Below are 18,627 nucleotides of genomic sequence, written 5' to 3'. Positions count from 1 at the left end.
TGGCACAGCGGTTAAGCGCGTCTGCCTTCGGCTCAGGGCGTGGTCCCGGCGTTCTGGGATCGAGCCCCACATCGGGCTCCTCTGCTGTGAGCCTGCTTCTTTCCTCTCCCACTCCCCCTGCTTGTGTTCCCTCTCTCACTGGCTATCTCTAGCTCTGTCAAATAAATAAATAAAATCTTTAAAAAAAAAAAAAAAAGAAATTAACCTTGATGCGAACGAGGCACTTCTCCTCTAGCCTGGGAAACAGAAAGTGAAGACAGAGTGGAAACACGTTTAAGTGCATGAAAAGCTGAGGATGTGAACAACAGAGAGCCTCCATGTTCTCTGTGACAGAAGAATCAAGGCCATCTGCTCAAAGGCAGTTGTGGAGAAGGTATAGGTGGCTTAAGGAAAAAAATAAAGTACAGAAACTATGGCAGAGGACCAGGGAAGGATGACACAAGAACAAAGTATGGCTGAGAAGTTCAGTATGCCCATCAGAATTTGTCATACTACCAGTCTCCATAAATGCCTTTAGCAGTGCTTACCAGCCCAAGTCTGAAAGAAGAAAAAACGTTTTATGTGTATTTTACCACAATTACAAAAAAGAAAAAATAAATTCCAAAAAACTTTTCAAGAGTAGAGAAAGCAGATGGGTTAATTCGGGGTTAAATATGTAGACAGGATGTGGTGAAAAGCTAAGGGGAAAATGCACAGGAGGTGCTGGCAAGAGAGAAAGTGATTAGCAGAGGAATTCAATTTAGAAAACACAACAAAAAGGAAAGCTATGGCAAACAACATGGTGAACAACTTGAATTAAAACAAGAAAACTTCCCGCAACTTTAATCCCTTGAAACTACCATTACATTCTCTGAGAAAATGAAATGAAATGGAGTGTACTTTCAAACCAACAAGCCAAAACAACCTGAAAAGAAGAGGCCTAATTTCAACAAGGCTTTTTGGGCAGATGCAAGATTGCTGTATTCAATTAGGTAATATAGCAACTTGCTACATTCAAATTGGGCCTTAACAATAAAATTATGCTTCTTCAGAGGCCTCTCAGACATATTTAAACAGAGCTAAAAGCTTCAAGCATGAAGCAGCTTTTATATCCTCTAGATCATTTCCAAATGGAAACTTCATAAAATTTCTGAAGTGATGGTTAATTATCAAATAAAGTAATTATTTCCCCAATAAGCAATCCTCTGCCATCAAAAAGAGACTGATTTTTTAAAAGTTTAATCTTGAAAGAAAACAACTAGAATTTAGAACAAAAAGTGATTTTTCTGTATAGCTCTGATCTGACAAAACATTACCCCACTCCTCCTCAACAGACACACTCAAAGAAAACGCAGTCATATTAATCACAATGTTCCTGTTAAGCTACACGGTTACATAAAGCATTTTCTCACCAGAATCTGAAGAGAAGTCACTAACAGAGGACAAGTTTTTAAAGATGTTCTCAATAGCCCCTTTTCTTGATATACCCTGTCTGCTTACAGCTCAATATATGAGCAGTGTCATAAAATACTAACAAAGAAGGTCCTGTATGCATTCCTACTTGTATGTAGTGCTGTTTCAAAAACCACATTTAATTTTCCAATTGACAGGTCCAAGGTCACAAACTAGGATGCATGACCGGAGTAAGGTCTTTCTTTCTTCTGTCCTCTCTTCCACTTTGTCTCTCTTGTGAATAGAGAGAGCTCTAAGGCAGTAGTGAATGGAAGACTAGGGGTGGGAGGCAGGAAGATCAGAGAGAAATGGTCAGTTCATAAGCACCATAAGCTCACTTTATTTAGTTGTAGAAGAGACTAAAATGTAATTTTCACTTTCAAGTTACCTCTAAAGTTCACTTCAACACATATGAAAATGCTTTGGGAGATTTCCACTTCCAATACGACAAAGTAACTGATATCAGACTTTTCTTCTTCTCCTAAGCAACTATTAAACTGGACAAAATGATGCAACTATTTTTAGCTACTGGATAAATAAGCAATAATGTGAGCTTACATTTGCTTGCTTCTCTGCCATGGGACAACTTTTTAATTGTAGTATAGTGAGCTAGAGTTCTAACAGAGCAGGGTTGGTGGCAGAGACAGGACACTGAAGAGGACAGAACTGTGCACAGTGGGGACCACACAAGTTTGTATAGGGTTCCCTGAGAGTCCCTAACCAATACTGGGCATAACTACATAAGGCTTACAAAAGAGTGGCTGTAACAAGGTTGATATGGAGTAGAAATACTAGAGGTCAAGGAGCACAGGGAAACATTGCCAGTCTAACCTAACCTGAATAAAAAGAACTCATGAACACTCTGCACATGAATCTGAAATGCTAGAAAGGCTTCACTTTAAGGGAAAAAGCACACACCCTAGAATAAGACCAACTCTAGACCACATTAACAAAGACTAAAACCAAGCCCTAACAAAACCCACAGGGCAAAAAGAATCTGGGGGCAGAGTTGTGCTAAGTTAGAGGAGCCTGAGAAAAAACCTTGAGCTTTCCACAGATATTCCCCAGCAAACCTACAAAGGGCCATGAGCCAGTAACTAAACTGCTACTAAAACAAACACTAACTCTACAAAAAAAATTTTTTTTTAAAAAATCAGCATCTCTGCAATGTATCAACACTGTTCAATACATAAGAAAAACATTATTATTCAACAAGAAATGTGACCCATAATAAAAAATAAGTCATTAGAAACTGACTTTAAGTTGACCCAAATAATTGCATTTAGTAAAAACTTCAGAGCTGCTATTTGAAATATGTCTTAAATAAAGGAAAATGTTTTAAAGAACAATAATAACAAAGGAGAATACATGAACAGATGAGACTCTCAGCAGAGAAACTGAAACTCAAAAAAGAATCAAATGGGAGGGGGGAAAAGGAAATTCTAGGACTGAAAGTTTCAATATTAAAATGAAAAACTCACTGAATGGGACTTCATAGTAGATCAGAGATGGCAGAAGAAAAGAGTCCATGAACTTGACAGATCACTAGCAATTACCAATTTGAGAAACAAAGGGGAAAAATGATTGAAGAAAAATGAATACAGCATCAGAAATTAGTGGAACAGTATCAGACTGTTTAACACATATATAATAGGAGACCCCAAAGACTCTGAAAATAAAGTAGAAAAAATATTTGAAGATATAAAAGTTAAAATTTTTTTGTTTGATGAAAACCTATTTACCAGATCTAAAAAGCTCATCAAACTCCAAAAACAATAAATACAGAGAAAATCATATCTAGCTACATCACAGTCAAACTGCTGAAAACCAGAGACAATGTCTTTTAAAAAGCCTAAAAACAATATGTTATATACAGGAGAAAAATAATACAAAGAACACTAACTTTTTATCATGACAATGCGGGGAGATGACAGAACAACATTTTTAAGGGGCCCGCAAGAAAAAAACTGTCAACTCAGAATTCTATATCTGGTGAAAACATCCCTCAAAAATGAGATAGAGACCTTTTCAAATAAATAAAAGCTGACAGAACTAATCTCAAACAGATGTGCACTTCAAGATACTGCAACAAAGATTCTTTAGGCCGGAGGGAAATGATACCAGACAGAAACTCAGATATGCAGGAAGGAAAGAATACTAGAAATGATGAGTAAGTTGTTAAAAAGTTTATGCTCTTTATTCTTCTTAAAATTTCCTTAAAAGACTGTGTATTAAAGCTATCTACTTAAAGCAAGATAATATGTGAGCAGTTTTTAACATACATAAAAATAAAAAATACAACAAGATCACAAAGAATAGAGAGGGTGGATAAGAGGAATTAAATCATATTTGGGAATGGAGAAGGAGAAATGGTTAAGTGTCCAGTGAGAAGTAGGAGGTGTAAAGTAAGAAGAGAGAAGGGTCGGGTGTAAAATGTTAAATGGCATAACATTCAAAAAGACTTTAAAGTTAAGGATGCTTATTATTAACCCTAGAGTAATCAATAAAAATGTAATTTAAAAGATGGATAACTAAAAAGCCAGTAAAGAAAATAAAGTGAAATATTAAAAAATAGCCAATTAATCCAAAAAGGGGCAATAGAAAAGAAAAAGTAACAAAAACAAAATGGACAAATAAAAACAATGGCAAAACGGTAGATTTAAACACAAACACTTAAATAATTTCATTACCTGTAAATGGATTAAACATTCCAACTAAAGGACAGAGATTATCACACTGTATTTAAAAAAGCAAGACTCAACTACACACTGTCTATAAGAGATACCTTTTAAATTTAAGGACACAAACAGATTAACAAATTAGAATAAAATTTTATAATGATAAAAGATATTCAACAGGATAAGATACCAAGCTTAAGTATGCATGTATCTCATGAGAGAGCTTCAAAATTCAAAATAGAAAATTGCAAAACTCAAGAAACAGAAACATCCACAACCATAACTGGAGAGCCTATCATCTTTCTCTTCATAATTGATCAAACAAGTAGACAACAAACAAGTAAAGCCACAGAATATCTAAGCAATACTATCGACTAATTTGGCCTAAAAGACATTTGTAGAACGTTACACCAAACAACTGCAGAATATCTATGTAACAGTCACCAAGGTGGGCCATATACTGGGCTATAAAATAAATCTCAATAAACTTTAAAAGACTGAAAGAGTTTTTTTAGACACTATGATCTCTGACCACAATAGAAATAATTTTAAAAATCAATAATAATAAATTGTCTAGACGATCTCTAGATATTTGGAAAACAGAAAACAAACTTCTAAATAATTCACAAGTCAAAGAATAAACCACGAAGACTTTAGAAAATATCTGAAATAAATAATAAAAAAAAATTTAAAAACTGAGTGATCTAAGTTTCCACCCTAAGAAAGTAAAGAGAATAGTATATTAAACCTAAGAAAAGAACTAATAATGAACAAAGCAGAAATCAATGAAATAGAAAACAGAAAAAACAGAAAGTTAATAAAGCGAAAAACACTGGAGGGCAGGAAAGTAGTATTAATTGGCTCTTAATCATATTCTCCTAGAAACTGGCCTTAAAAGCAACATTATGTCAGGTCCTCGTGGATCTCCAAGACCAATTTTTCACTCCTCAGAAGTCTAGTTAGATTCATGTAAGAGACAAATTAGAACTGGGTCCTGGGCTAGAGACAGAGATTCTCTTTCACAAGCCCCACAGCCTTCTATCTGTACCTGTTCTAAGAGTATCTAGTAAACACAAAATCATTTAGCCAGTGATAATGCTAGCTACATCCAAATTTAGAAAATCCATATGTTCTACCCCTCCTCTTAAAATAAAAAGCTAGATTTTTTTTTTTTTTTGGTAAATCCAAGTACTTAAAAGAAATTGAAGAGCTATTCAAAGGAAACCTCTTACAATCTCTTCAACAGTTAAAAAAAAAAAAGTATTCTTATGCAAAAAAACGGTACTTAACTCATCTATTTCTGAATTTCGATTTTTGTATTGTTTTCCTAAAAAGAGAAATCTTTTTTTAAACCGTTTAAGAGAAACTATACATTTAACAGAAAGCTCAAGACCACATGTGTAACCGAATCAATGTAAAAGCATAAACTGTTACTTACGCAGCTCCCACACCAACAATACCCAAATCAAGGACAGGAAAAGGCTGCAAAGAGTTTAGTTTCCGCCTTTTTTGATATCACATTCACTAGTTTCCAAAAGTAAATGCACAACACAAAGACTACAAGAAAAATATGTTTTTAGGTGTCCATTTAAAATTTTAACTGAGTACTTCTCAATAAGAAAAAGAAAAAGAAAAAAGAAGGACCTCGTTTTTAGGCATTTGATTTAAAGAGCTTAATTTATTTAGGGTGAATCACAACTCCGAGGTTCATTCTGCAGAACTACAAGCATCCTGCAGTAGGTCAGGTTACAGTTTAGTGAAACCAATCTCCACAGCCAGCACCTTTGTTCTAAATCTCAGGGAGTCAATGGCCAAACCTATATTTAAACTAACTAGATCATTCCTCAGCTCTCAGCCATGCTTCAAGCAAATCCTTAAACACATACAACCATGCACAGTGCCTGCTCTGCCTCTGACCGGTATGTGAGACCACATATGTGAGACATACATCTCAGTTTCTCTCAAGCACGCACAGCTGCTGGGGGCACTTCACAGTTTACCCTTAGCCCACCCTCTTCACTCTCCTCAGCCCATAGAACTCTCTCTTCTCGCTCTTTATTACACTAGTCGAATGTAATCTTTTCAAATCCCTAGCTTCTTCCACCTTTTTTAAATCAATTCAACTATTACTGGAACAAATGTCCTACTGTGACCCATTCCCCTACTCTTCCTAAAATAGCACACCGTAAAAATTAAGATGCCTAACTGTTCTCTCAGGATGAAAAGGTTAGAAGGACTGCAATGAAGAAAAGCTTAAATGGGCCCTTAAAAAAATAACGCAGTAAGACTTTCACAGATAATACCTTTTTCCCCTATGGTAACTCCTGAGACAATCTAGGGAAAGCAATTTGATTTATAGTAAACTTGACATTATCTAGTCATCATTCGCAAGTAATCCTGCCAGCTTGATTGTTTATCCAGTCCAGGCTTTCTTCTTTGGTAGCCACTGTCCACAGAGTCGTGTTTATAATTAGACTGTGCAGTGTTAATTATGCTGGCGGCCCTGCCAGTGTTCTACAGAGCGTACAGGGAGAGATCAAAACAATCATTCCCAAATCATGAGTCACCTCACTCTTTCCACACTACAAACCCCTGGCGGCCACTCAAATCTGGAAAATGATAGTTGTCCACACGACATGCTTATACGGCCTTTCACATTTAGGATGAAGTATGAAGTTTCAAAACCTGCTCCATACATTTTTCTAGATTTTTTCTACATTTTAATTCTCTAACTTTTTGCTTATTACAGAATTATAGTTTGAAGGTGAGATGGTTTAGAAAAATTTCAAGGCCTGGTTTAACCTATAAAGAAGGGAAGTTCTGCATAGGTAAACTGTAATTATAGATTTTGCTTCACATTTAAACAGTTTCTTCAGGGAGGGGCTCTTCTCTCATTCATCTTGGTATCCCTGGTGCCCTGCAGGGAAAATAGCTGTAATAAATGCTGAAATGAAAGTAGAAACACCCAACACATTAAAAGTAAGTATTAATTAATGAAAATTACCTCCATGTCCATTCATAGATTCTCCAAGGGCTAAAGCCAGGTTTACTGAAGCTTGGAGTAAGATAGAATTAATAGGCTAGCTATGAGGTTAAGAAGGTCCTTCCAGGTGCACCTGGGTGGTGCAGTCGTTAAGCGTCTGCCTCCTGCTCAGGGCGTGATCCCGGCGTTACAGGATCAAGCCCCACATCAGGCTCCTCCGCTATGAGCCTGCTTCTTCCCCTCCCACTCCCCCTGCTTGTATTCCCTCTCTCGCTGGCTATCTCTATCTCTGTCAAATAAATAAATAAAATCTTTAAAAAAAGAAAAAAAAAAAAAAGAAGGTCCTTCCAACACCTGCTGCAGGGCTGGGTCCTAAATCGGCAGGGCTTAGTAGTACGTCAGTGATTATGGGCTTTGAGTCACTGCATTTCATTTCTTCTGGACACTGATTCTTCAGACTTCTTATTACATTGCCTCCTCTCCCCTCAAAGCCGGTGTATAATTTAAATCAATTATGGTTTAGGAGGTATAGCGTATAGTGCTGAGGACCCTGTGGATTCTGGTTCGGGCTCCACCACTTGGTGTGTCGTTGGGATCTCAGTTTTCTTACAGGTAAAATGGAGATAATGACTGCCCTGCCTGCTTAGATTACACAGGGGTCAAATAAGATAAATGGGTCATAACACTTTGCAAACTGTGAAGTGCTACGTTTATAGTTTAATACTCATATATTAAATAATTATGGTAGGAGTTTCAAAATCATAAGCAAATAAACACATCTTTTACTTTTCAGCCAAGCACACTAGCATTTCTCTTTAAGACGCATCAGTACAATATCCCCCCCATACCTTTTACTATAAAAGATAATGCTTAAATGTCACCCACAGCACACATTAGTAAATAAATTCATAAAATAAGTAAAGTCCAGAAACCCCATTTTGTCTTCTGTGCCACAAATACCAAAAGATAACAGAAGCAACAATTCTGGCCTCTTGATGTCTTTTAAGATCAGCAACAGCAATGCCCATAGAGTATGGCAGCCAGTGTGGAACAGCATAACTCGAGAGAATCCTATCTGTTTCACAAAGATTTTAATACACAGGTTTTATATATTAAGTCCTCTGACTTCTGAGATATTTGCCAAATGACTGCCTTGATTGTAAAAACACTACAACCCTTCCCAAAATATCTCCAGGGATTAAGTGTATCTAAAGGCCATGCTCATTTACTACAACTGCATTTACACAATAAAACTCAGATAACCAATGACGGCTACAATTTATAAGAAGGCAATTTATATTTATATAATGCTCACACTTTCTGATTAAAATAACCTAAAGGGCAGCATTACATAGCCATCAAATTTACTTTACCAAACTAAAACACTCAAGTCAATCAAATTTTCCCCGTCCTCAAATTCTACACCACATTATATTCCCTGAGTCTAATCACAGCTGCTATTTTCTGTGCAGTTTTGTAGTCCTATAAGCAAAAGTCAACGTGCAGCAGAGAAGAAGCAAAGAAGATGAACTGGCTGGTTTTGTGTTGCAGCTATGAAACGCATCATTTTAAATACCAAGGAGAACATTTAAGATGAAAAGGAGGCATTCTACTAGAGAGCCAATGCCCCAAGAGCATCAAACACAAACAAGGGTTACACTACATAAAGAAGCCTGCTGTGAAACGCTTCGGATATAGAATTTAATGTAAAGGATCAAGGAGAAACACCTGTAGTTTAATACAAACCTTAATTGTAAAACAAGAAAAAAAAGGAGAGAGGAGTAATTTCCTTCAGTAAAGGAAGGAAATTTTTTACGTCAACAAAGTAGGTGTGCTTTTAACTTAGGTCCACTTAAACCTCCAAATTAACCAATGTCTCCATTCCCCTCGAAAGACATTTTCTGATGCCAAGTGCCCACTAAGTGCCGAAAGGGCTACTGTCTAGAAGGTCCAAGCACTACGCCCCCACAAGAGCAGCTGTATTCTTGCCAAGGGTCACTTGTTCAATCAATATACGCTTGCTAAAAATATAATCACACTTATGTAATAATTATTGCATTAAATGAAAAAAAAAACTGTTTCTGTGAAAACTGAGCATACAGCAGAAAAGACTCTACAAAAGTGAGTCCCCCAAATAACACGGCTGCCAAATTAAGTATTAGCAAGTAAAACAAAAAGATTGGGGAAGGAGGGCCCTACAGAAGAATTTTTGCCCCCAGGCTTTAAAGCGTCTAAGTTCTCAAACCACTCGAAAAAAAATAATAATAAGGACCTGGAAATTACAGATGCATCATGGGAAGCACAGAAGAAATATGAAGAACTCTAATCAGTGGACCCACATGCAAAATAAAAGTTTTAGTCAATAAGACAATATTAGTAACTAAGTTTACATATTTTGACTTGAAATGCTGGAGCATTGTATTTTTCTTAATAGTTTCCATTCTTCACTAGGTTTTCAAAGATATTCATTATATTTGAGATCATGTTACAGGAAAAGTTATCTAAATCTAAGGTTCACCCTAATAGTTCATCCCGACAATCAAGGGCACACACACCTCTACGTTCCCCCAAATACAAATCATAACAAGTACATCTACTTGTGAATGTCTAAATAACTTTAACACTTAAGAATGTGCTCTGCAGTTATACTTACTGATGAGTTTAAACCACAGAATGTTTAAAATCATGTCTCATCAATACATGTCAAAACTTAAAATATATTCTTTGACCAAGTAACTCCACAAGAGAAATGCATCCCATGAGTAACTGCGGAAAGATCTATGTATAAGAATGTTTACAGCAGTCTTGTTGACACAGCAAGAAAAAAGAAATGACCTAAGTATGGAACAATACGGGATGGGTATATTCATACCTAAGCAAATAATAGGCAGACATAAAAATTATTTGTATCATAAAAGTTATTTATTTCTATTTTAAACATGGAAAGGTGTTCAAAATACAGTATTAAGAGGCAGGTGACAGAATTTTAAATAAATAAAGATTCATCCAGTTGGATACACTGTAAATAAAACTGTTAATACTAGTTATTTCTGGGAGGTTATTCCTGGGTATGTTGGGTGTTTTTATTATATTTTCTACTTTTCATATGTATAGAAAAAAGGAAAACCCTTTCAAACATGTACAGATCATACTTTAATTTCTCAAGATCTAAAGTTAATGAACTGATGAAAATTACCAACACTGTTGGGGTGTTTTAGAAATGGCCCTGGATGGTGAAATCAAAAAACCTGGAAACCAGGCCAGAATTTGCTACCAACCTCCTCCTATTAAGAAGTGGAGTCTCTATTTCCACCCCCTGAATCTAATGGCTTTAAACCTTGTTTCCGTCAATGGAATGCAGAAGTGACCCTATAAAATTTCCAATCCTAGCTTTAAGAGGCCTTGTCCCTTTCATTATTTCTCCTCTACTGCCCTGGGAGCCCCATGAGAATAAATCTGAGCTACCCTCCCTGTGGATGAGGAACCACGTTGGAAAGACAAGCCCAGCAAACAGGCAGCACCAACCACCAGATATGCCAGTTAAGCTATTTTAAATCTTCCAGCTCCAAATTAAGCTGCTAAATGATGGCTGCTACAAGTGACCTCAGGCAAGACCAGTGGAAGAAACATCCAGCTGAGCCCAGTACAAACTGTTGACCTACAAAATTGTGAGCAAATAAAATGGTTATTATTTTAAGCCATTAAGTTTTGTCATTTGTTATGCGGCAATAGATGAATGATTTATCTACCATTCACACAGTAAACTTTTAATATTGTGGTATATAATTCTCACAGACTAATCTATCCCCTGAGATAAAAATTGAGATTACACTGTACACACGAGTTCTCGGATTCTATGGGATCTTGGAAAAGGGAACACAAGCAAGACCTCAAGGTCAGACTTCAACTCTGACCCATTAGAAGAGAATACCTGGTATTCAGAACACACAGCATTCTTTATACAAAAACTGTGTGCAACTGTGGGCTTTTCCTTCAAAGCGCAAGGGCCTTCATAGTTTCTTAGTCCCTCGTCGACATATGTGAGGATGCTCTGCCTTGGGTTTTAGTACAGGACCACATCAGACAATGAAAAAATAAGACCAAGTTCATTATCACAACCACCATCTTAATGCCACCATCAGTAAAGATGATGATAAAAACCAACATTCACTAAGGGCTTTAGCATGCACTAACAATGAGCTGGGCACAGCAGAGTAGTTCAGAATGTCTCTGAAACTGGAGTATTGTCACTTCCTGTATAACCTTGAGCAAGTTATTTCATTCCAAGTTCAGTTTGCTCATTTGTAAAATGGAGATAATATCGGTACCTATCTCATTGAGTAGTGAGAATTAAATATGTGTAAAGCATTTAGAACAGAGCCTAGCACATAGTAAAGTGCTAAATAATTATTAGCTTTCAGTATTATTAGTCAGCATTTTACATATGTCATCTCATTTAATTTAATCCCCACAACATTTTATAGATGAAGAAGTGAGAATCAGAGAGGTTAAATGACTGGCTGGTAAGTGGCATGGCCAAATTTCAAACCTACATTTTTCTGACTGTAGTAGCTAAGCCCTTCTAGGCCATGCGCCATGATTTTAAAATAGCCCGGGGAATGTCAAACCAGGTCCCATGTGCCAGAGAAAAGTCCCGTCTTTGCAGCCTCTGGATCTGGGCCGGGGTGGTCACAGAACCACCTCTAGGCCAGAGCTGAAGAGCTACAGAGAGGGTTAGGATAGTGCCAGAGATTGATACAACTACCACCATGCGTCAGACACTGACCCTACGGCTTCTACAACTCTCTCAGCCGGGCATTTAGTAGGTATTCAGAAAGTGCTATTTGATTTTGCCCAATTACATTCCCTGTTATGGCTTCATCATGGGCAGCAAACTAAACTTTCTCACACTCATTAGGATTATGAAATTATCCAAATATAATCCCCATTTTACTGAAACTTTACTTTTTTGCTATTTTAGAAAACTAAAAGTTTTTTATGAGACCCTCTAAGCCTATTATATTTTATAGATAATTAATTTTCGTTCATAGTTATTCAGCTGGTTAGTAAAAATGAATGAAACCAAGATTTCTTTAATTTTTAAATTTTAACTTTTCTACAAGGAAATTGGAAGTGAAACTATGAGTGAATTTAACCCACAGAACTTCTCAGCTAAGTTTAGTTCTACCCAAATTCAGCTCAATGATTTTGAAAACAACCACCTTCTCAGACTTACAGGAAATGGTTAAGCAACCTCAGAGAAGTCATTTCTTCTTGTGCCATGTCAGATAAGTTTTTTGTTTGTTTGTTTGTTTGTTTTTTTAATGAGTCCTTTTCAGATAATAGAAGTTCGGAACACTGTACAAGCACTCATCAGCCTAAGTAGCAAATCTACAAGATGCTACATACAGTTATTACTTTATTTGAGATAAACTTTTTCCTCCAAAAAGAGCAAAGAACTAGGTTTTTGAAAAAATGAGTTTTTACATTTCATAATAAAACAAATTCTCAAGGCTTTAAGACCAAACCAGAGGAAGAAAAATGAACACATTAAAGTGATCAGACAGGCTGACAGTTCAAGACTGAGCAACATGGTTCCATCCTGATCTCAGACAAAACAGAGACTAGATATGATTGAAAAAATTATATTTTTACGGAAATTTCTCATGTTGTACTGCAGCTGATTTTTTTTGAGAAAATCTATTTCCTGTCTCTTCCTACCCTGTAGTATTAGTTGAATCCTCGTACAGGAAAACATGATACTTGCAATGACAGAATCTGCATAACCAATAAATATAGAAGTTTTCTGGCTAAGAGATGAAACTTTACCAATTTTTAAAATTTATTTTTTAATGCAAGTATTTCTAACACATTTTATTACTTTCCTATCTTCTTACAAAGACTGGTCTCGACAGTCATCACTGGGAAAAAATAACTGCAGTGCTCTTTGTTGGGACACAGAACTCACTGTCCTTAACTGATAAAAGACTAATACAGAAAATGATACCCCCATACCCCAAACACCAAGTTGGCCAATTTGCTTAAAAATACATTTCAATTAGCAACTTAAAAGTTTACAGCAAATCATATTGTGTGGGATTTTTTTAAAGTTTTACTTTAGATTTCTTCACGTTCTGAACCAAGTTTCACTGCAGCTCTTCACTCCAGCTATTTTTCAGGGGGTTTAAAAGCTCAGCTGAAGGTCAATTTTGATTATGATTCACATATCAGAAAATAAATATTTCTTATAAACAAATTATTCAATTTGAAGAACCCACAAAAAAGAAAGATTGAGAAAAAAAAAATGAACAGTGCCACAAGGACCTGTAAGAAAGTAGCAAACGGACTAACTCATATGTAATTGGGAGTCCCAGAATGACAGGAAAAAAAATACTGAGATAGAAAAATTATCAAGAAACAATGGCCCAAAACTTTGCAAATGTGGCAAAAGACATATATTTATAAATTCAAGAAGTTCAATGAAAGAAAAAAAGTCCAACGACAACCAAACCAAGACCCAAACAATCAAACTGCTACCAACCAAAAGTAAAGAAAAACTTGAAATCAGCTAGAAAAAGGGTGATATTACATATAAGGTAATACCACTTCAAATTACCATGAGTTTTTTTGTCTTTGTTTTTGTTTTAAAATAAACTCTACCCCACATGGCTCAAACTCATGACACAGAGATCAACAGTCTCATGCTCAATGGACTGAGCCAGCCGGGCATCACACCATGGGTTTCTTAACAGAAAACTATGGAAGCCAGAAAATGACAGAGTAACATCTTTATTGTTTTTATATATATGTTTTATATATGGAACTATTACATATATAATACATGTGTTATATACAGTACACATTTGTGTACCTTTTTATTTATACCTTTGTGTAAACATGTACCAGAATACATAAACAACGCTTATAACTCAGTAACTGGGCAAAAAGATTTGAACAGCCGTTTCACCAAAAAAAGATGAACTAATGCCAAAAAAAATATGAAAATATGTTCAACATCAGTAGTCATCAGGGAAATGCAATCAAAACCACACTGAGATACCACTATGCACACACCAGATTGGCTAAAATTTTAAAAAGTAATCATACCAAATTTCGGCAAGGATGTAGAGAATAAGCACCCTCATACACTGCTGATAGAAATGTGAAATGGTAAAACCAGTTTTGGGGTTTTATTTATTTATTTGACAGAGAGAGCATGTGAGAGAGCACAAAGGAGGAGCAGCAAAGGGAGAGGGAGAAGCAGGCTCCCCACTGAGCCTGGAGCCCTATGACCTGATCATGACTGGAGCTGAAGGCAGACGCTTAACCGACTGGGACCCCCAGGCGCCCCAGGTAAAACCAGTCTGGAAAACAGTTGGCAGCTTCTTAAAAAGTTAAAACATAAGCTACCAGATGACCCTACTAATCATCTCCTGGGTACTTAACTAAGAGAAACAAAAACAAATTCTCTACACAAAGACTTGTATTTGAGTGTTCACAACAGCTTTACAATACCTCAAAACTGGAAACAAACATCCATTAGGAGGTGAATGGACAAATGATGATGTATCAATACAATAGAATACTATTCAGAAATTTAAAAAGAAAAAAGAAAAAAAGAACTACCGATATTACACGGATGAATTACAAAATAAATTATACTGAGTGAAAAAAAAAAAACAGGCCAAAAAAGATAATGCATGATTCCATTTATACGAAATCTATAAAATTCTATTTACATAAAATTTCTATAAAAGTAAGGGCCCCTGGGTAGCTCAGTCAGTTAAGCATCTGCCTCCCTCTCCTTCTGCCACCCCTCCTGCTTGCATGCTGTCATATAAATAAATAAATTCTTAACAAATTCTATAAAAGTAGAAAATAAACTAATCTGTAGTAACAGAAAGCAGGTTAGTGATTGCCTAGGAATGAAGATGGAGGGAGGGATAAATGTAAAGCTTTTTTGTTTTGCTTTAAGTTTAAAAAATATAACACCAAGAATCAAGAATATGCAACGCTTTGGTACTCTGAATTTAATTACAAGAAGGCCAATTTGAGAGGTTTATTTGAACAATAACTACACATTCAACCACCAGACTTTAGGACTCTGTTCCAAAATTACTTTTTGTCCACTCACACAAAAGCAGCATAAAAGGTCTCCTGTTTAAAAGTATTCCTGACACTTATAAACACCAAGAGAGTTAAAGGCTTTCTCTTCAATATTAATATCTATTCCAAAGTACTTCGAATGGATGTGTTAGCATGGGTGGGTCTATTATCTATTTTTCTAGAACTCTCCTAGCTCAAGTAAGCTGAACTTCTGTGTACATGCCAGGGTTTCCATGTTTACATGTGATCACAGCTTCCATATGTCTTATTTTGGGGGCAAAACAGTTTTAAGTAGATCAGTCCTAGTTACTCATGGCCCCAAAGAGCCCAGAGAAAAAAAGAGGTTGACTTCAGTTGTTTAAAGGTCTAGATCATTCTATGATGGGGCAGGTATGGGACAAAAGATTTTGTTTCATTCTGGACTCCACAGATCAAGACAAGCAAAAAACAAAAATAATTGAACTTTGTAGGCCTTTTATTCATTATAATTAAGATAAATCTAAGACCTCATTCAAGGGCTGAGAAATGAAATAATGTGTCCATATTAAGTGTATGTTGAAGGGAGGGGTATTAGGAAACTGGAGCAGCTTGTTGAAAAATCCTGCAGGTATAAACAGAAAATAGATAAAAATCAATTTTTTAAAAGATAACTTAATCTTTTTTTTTTTTTAAAATTTGTGTACTCCCTAAAATCATCCAGGTCTGAAATAAAATGACCTTAGAGTCCTCAAATAACCATGGCATCTGAGTTGTGGCTCGTCAGATATGCCTGACTAGAACATTTCCTTCTCCTATGACCTAGATCTATCTTAAGACACTTGCTGCCCAATTTCATCAGCTCCACTTTCTACCTGCTACAGACCGAAGGTATTCCTCTCTGGGCCCTGTAAAAGGCAGGTTTAACGTTTAAAGTCAAGGTGCAGTAGGCATACTCCTGGGAATCCCCGATACTCTTTTAGTGGCCTTCAAGGCCAAAACTCTTTTCATATTGAGATGTTATTTGCTGTTTTCACTCCCATTCTCTCATAAGAATACAGTGGAGTTTTCCACAGGCTACACAACACATGACACAACAGATTGAACACAGAAGCAAATCTGAAAATCTAGTTGTCTCCTATTAAGTCAGACATTAAAGAGATTCACAACGACGTAAGATAATTGCTCTCACTGATTTGTTTTGGAGGATAGCTATTTTTCATTTAAAAATGTCATTTATGTTAACATGTAAAAGTTTTTTTTATTGTTAGTATGAAATCTACTAATTTATTAATTTTTAATTTTTAAAAAATTTCAGTGCTAATTTCTAGTGCAGTAAATATCTAGAGATATAGCCCATATAAACAAAATCACTTAGGGGGTCACAATAATTTCTAAGAGTATAAAAGGGGTCCTGATACCAAAAGATTTGAGAAGCATAACTCTTACCTTCAAAGATAAAGAAAAAATTACCAGCTCTCCAGATATCATAATTCAAGCACTGCAGTTTCAGGATTCTGTTTGAAAAAGCATATAGACTAAATACATTAAGTAAGAAAAATAAATATATAGGAGGTCCGAATAACTGTATAGCAGGGCAGAAAGGGACAAGGGGTTCTGAATCATCCTGGATTCCCGGGTCCAGAAAAAAAGAACTGAACCATTTATGTTCCTTTCGGCATCCTTAGGCAGAAGGAATGTAGATTCCATTAATTTGTGCCTATGGAAAAACACAATCTTCTTTACCTTGAGATAAACTATCTAAAAGGACGGCTCCCTATTCTCCCCAAAATTCATACTTTGAAGTGTTATCCCCCAATGTGACTATACTTGGAGACAGGGCTCTTAAAGAGATAATTAAGGTTAAATGAGGTCATCAGGGTGGGGCTGCTAAGACTGGTGTTCTTATAAGAAGAGAAAGAGACACGGAGCTCTGCGCACAGAGGAAAAGCCATGTGAGGACACAGCAAGAAGGTGGCCATCTACAAGCCAGGAAGAGGGCTCTCACCAGAACCCAACCAAGCTGGCACCTTGATCTTGGACTCCTGACCACAACTGTAAGAAAATAAAATTTCTTTGGTTTAAGCTTCCCAGTCGTATAGCTTTTTGTTATGGCAGGCTGAATTAATACACTGCCTATGCCATTTCTATATAAAACTCCATAAATATATTGAGTAAGTGGGGGGGGTGCACGTTTCTTTTAAGGGTGAAGGAGATGTTGAATAAACGTCTTCACAGTTTACATATCATAATTTATGTTACTTGGCCACTAAGGAATTAAGGTTTTGCTCTTCTCAAAATGTCATTTAACTTTCATCCTTTAACATCAAGATAGAAACAGCCATGTTTTCCTCCTGGTTGGTGTCATGTCTGAAATTCATGCTTTCATAGCTCAGCTCATACTGTACTACAGTAACTCAGACAATTAGTTATTCTGTTGTGTCAACTAACAGAGAACCCTGCCTTTCAATGGCTTTGCCAGAGTGACAGCCACAACATAGCTTCCCCTACTTTACTCCAACCATGAGGCCACTTGAATTCTTACCCAGACCAATTCACACCTTTTTACCCATTCTGGGATAGTAGGAAATTCCTTTTTAAAAGTCCCATCTAACTGAAAATTTAAAAAAATAATAAAAAATAAAAAAATATATATTTTTTGAAAGTCCCATCTAATTGGCTTGGTATTTGTTTTTGTGATTCTCTAATGAAGGACAAAGTACCCCAAGAACAGGTCAGCCAGAAGGCCCACAGCAATGCAGGAAGAGAAACTGATTTAACTGCATCACTCTGGTCTCAAAAGCAAAGCAGCTCTCTAGCGAAGCAATAAGCACAGAAGATGAAAGAAGGAAAATAGTGGGTCATTCTTTAATTTTGATTCTGAAAATACTTCAGAGTAAGAGATTCCCTCCTACTAACCTTCATCTTCCTTCCCCTCAAACACTAAGACATTTCTCACTTGGCACCATCTTCCCTGAACAAAGCACAGGGTCCGAAACACAGCAAGTACTCAAAAGGCATTTCAGTGGAAAGGAAAGCTGAATGAAAAAGTGATATTCAGAATATTCAGAAAAAGTGATTTGGAATTACTCTATTTGCTAGAGAGAAAGATACAGAAGAAAGAAAAGAGTGTTGAAATTAAACTTCACTTGAAAAAAAAGAAACCCAAAATTAGAAGAGTAAAAACAAAAACACAATTGTTACTTAAAGTTTGTTTTGGAGTTGTCTGAAGTCATCTTAGTCTCAGGTAACATTTAATGTGCATCTAACACGTGCATCTCACATGGGGGGGTACTATGTCGGGTGCCAACTCTAGTAGGAACCAAATATAAGACAGCTGTGGTTTTTCTGTCATATGTAATTGATGGGTCCTGGCTGAAGACCCATGCACATATATATAGAACTGGAAATGTGGTTTTTACCATTCAGAAAATGGAGTCTTAAACAAGTGGT

The 18,627-nt window shown here is 36.3% G+C and overlaps 1 protein-coding gene and 1 non-coding gene across 3 annotated transcripts in view; both read right to left on the bottom strand.

The window, feature by feature from the left end:
- Positions 1 to 18,627, bottom strand: part of LNPEP (leucyl and cystinyl aminopeptidase) — an 89,226-nt gene that overhangs the window by 60,912 nt on the left and 9,687 nt on the right. Inside the window, exon 2 of one of the 2 annotated variants that reach the window (XM_019800083.2) lies at positions 16,624 to 16,691. The exons of the other annotated variant lie outside the window; for it this stretch is intronic. The gene's annotated coding sequence lies outside the window, so the exon portion shown is untranslated. The remainder of the gene's footprint in view (positions 1 to 16,623; positions 16,692 to 18,627) is intronic. 2 annotated transcript variants of the gene reach the window in all.
- Positions 5,535 to 5,668, bottom strand: LOC117801678. Its single transcript, XR_004624426.1, has one exon. It is a non-coding gene; the product is annotated as a small nucleolar RNA SNORA13 (small nucleolar RNA).

This window comes from Ailuropoda melanoleuca, chromosome 3 (genome assembly GCF_002007445.2).
Source record: "Ailuropoda melanoleuca isolate Jingjing chromosome 3, ASM200744v2, whole genome shotgun sequence".
In the NCBI taxonomy this organism is placed as follows: domain Eukaryota; kingdom Metazoa; phylum Chordata; class Mammalia; order Carnivora; family Ursidae; genus Ailuropoda; species Ailuropoda melanoleuca.
The sequence above is the reverse complement of the archived record's forward strand: the minus strand, read 5'-3'. Positions and strand labels throughout refer to the sequence as shown.